The sequence below is a fragment of the Limulus polyphemus genome, unplaced genomic scaffold (genome assembly GCF_000517525.1).
Source record: "Limulus polyphemus unplaced genomic scaffold, Limulus_polyphemus-2.1.2 Scaffold529, whole genome shotgun sequence".
Lineage (NCBI taxonomy): Eukaryota > Metazoa > Arthropoda > Merostomata > Xiphosura > Limulidae > Limulus > Limulus polyphemus.
In genome coordinates this window covers 532510-535055 of record NW_013666139.1, presented here as the reverse complement: position 1 = coordinate 535055, position 2546 = coordinate 532510, and the positions used below count along the sequence as shown (strand labels likewise).

Genomic DNA, 2546 nt, shown 5'->3' with positions numbered 1-2546 from the left:
ATTTGTTTTGAGTAGTTCGTGTGCAAAGTAATTTTCATGTTAAAATTAAAAATACTTTTCCTCATCTCAAAAATCTCAAATTCCTTTATGTAATCTCCAGAACCTCCTAAATGCATTTCAAACTAATTTTTTCAGTTAAACTTTATAGTTTATCTGTTATTTTCTCTACCCTATCTCAAAATGGGATTGTTCAAAAAAAAAAAAAAAAAGGAGAAGGAAATATACCTAAATTACCTTTTTTTTCTTTCTAGAATGACTTTGTAACATGAAACTGCATTCCTTTATCCTAAGTAGCTTTAAGTTCGTAGCAACATACACCTATTTATAATTAAATTTTATTGTTTTATTGCCCGTTTAACCATGTCTAACTACTATCCACAGCACTATAAGTTGTAAATCACTTGGAGAATGTGCAGGTCATGTTACGCACGAGTTACAACGAGCTGCACGCATACATGCTCGTGAACCATTTTAATTCTATTATTATTACTTATTTTACCTAATCTAGTCTTAAATAACTTTAAAAAAATCTGTAATTTTAGATTTTAGTTACTTTTATAATAATAAATAATGAATAAATATGAAAAAAAGAAATAAAGTACTTACCCAATCTTTTTTGTTCCTCTTGATTGTCGATGCCAGTTAAGCCTAATTTTTTATACTAGTACTAGTAATGCACTTAATTTTTATTTAATTAAATAATGCACCAAAGAATACAGACTATAAAAAAGGCAAAAAGTAAAAAAATTTCCTTAACTCTTTCTGGCTATCTAACTATGCGACAAGAGCCGTTACAAATTTATCCAAGCTAGTTGTTAACTTCCTAATGGGAATGATGTTGCTACTCTGAGTGAAATTGACATTTAACTGGTCAGAACATAACATTATACAATAAGTCATATGATAGATGGAAACCTTGAATTTCTATTGGTTATAGGTAATATATATAGTGAAACGCAAAAGAAAACTATCAACGAATTCTGAAAAGAGAAGATGTGACAGGAGGGTTTGATTTTCTATTCGATAGCTCTGTAACCAAACAAAATTGAAGACAATAAAAATTATAGTGTGTCTGAGCAATAACAATTTTATAGAGAGTAATTTACATTTAATTTCGTACTTTTTTGAGGGGTGGTGGATAAAATAGGGATGATGACATGCTAAGAGAAAATGTGTCACGTGGGTCACACTAGTGGAGATTCAGGATTTTTTTTTAATATTGCCTTGTAGAATTAAGAACTAAAAACTTGTACATTATTAAAATATGGATTATTAGCTATGATTTTATGCTATTATAATTGGTATAACATAAACAAAAAGTCATTTAACAAAAACTTTGCCCAAGGGTTGTGAAAAGGAAAAGACCTGAAAATTACAAATTTAACCAAAGAAAATCTTTAAAGATATTATAAAAAAATTAAAATGTATGTATGTTTTTTTTTCTATTTCCTAATTTGAATTGTTTTATTGCATTGTACATTGATGAAAATAAGTGATGCGGTAGAGAAACTGAAAAATAAAGTATAAACATTTACCTTAAAAAAACTTTTGATATTTTTTTAGGAGATTATATAGATTATGTAAATGAAATATGAAAACTATATGACAAAGAAAAGTATTTTTGTATTTAAAATGAAAATCACCTTGTACTTGATTTGTTAATAGTTTGAATGCAAATAACTATGATAGAAAAATACCATATTTAATAAAAACAATTATAATAATGTCATTCTTTGTGTAGAGTGGAAATTTTATTTAGTATGGTGATAATTATTAGGACATCATGAAAATAATTTTGGCAGGACATGCAAAAAACTATGGGTTTAAAGAGTTAATGCTTCAGTCTGTAAAAATATGTAGCAAATAAGAATACACCTCACATAGTATAAGAGCTATTGAAAACTGAAAAAGTTAAACCATGAAAATACCATATGCTCTGTATAACTTAATGTGAAACAGCTTTATAATAACACAACATTACTTTAAACTGTTGGAAAAATATAAAAACTTTCTTATAACTTTTTATTTTGTCCATGATGCCAAAGCATCAGTTTAGTAACTTCATAATGCATTAATGTTTTTTCCATTTTGGTCAGTTAGTTTAAAATACTCATCAAGGGGCAATTAGAGAATCATAACATAAAATTAGGATTCCATAGTTTTTTGTATTTATACAAGATCTTAGCTGGAAAATTGAAATGCTGCATTATAAATGTAACGAAATATGTCACTTAGATATAAAACTTTCAAATTTGGTCATGAAAATTTGCAATTAAAAGTAATGGAAAAACAAATGAAAAGCAGAAATGATAATATGAGCTATATTAATGTATGATTAATATTACAAAAGGCTTTAGTGTCTAAAATAAGCTTTATAGGCAGAAAATAATATTTACAAGAACCTAAGACATATAGTAATGTATTAGTAATTAAGTGTCTGGAATATCCTTCACTCACCACATATATTCTATGTTCATATACATGATAGTATTTGTAAAATATTTAGCATTAATGATACCATTTCATTCTCAGATAACTATTCATCA

The 2546-nt window shown here is 26.7% G+C and overlaps 1 protein-coding gene across 1 annotated transcript in view; it reads right to left on the bottom strand.

Annotated features, from left to right (window-relative positions):
• Window positions 1–2546, bottom strand: part of LOC106458894 (NADH dehydrogenase [ubiquinone] iron-sulfur protein 2, mitochondrial-like) — a 27489-nt gene that overhangs the window by 10149 nt on the left and 14794 nt on the right. The window lies entirely within an intron of this gene.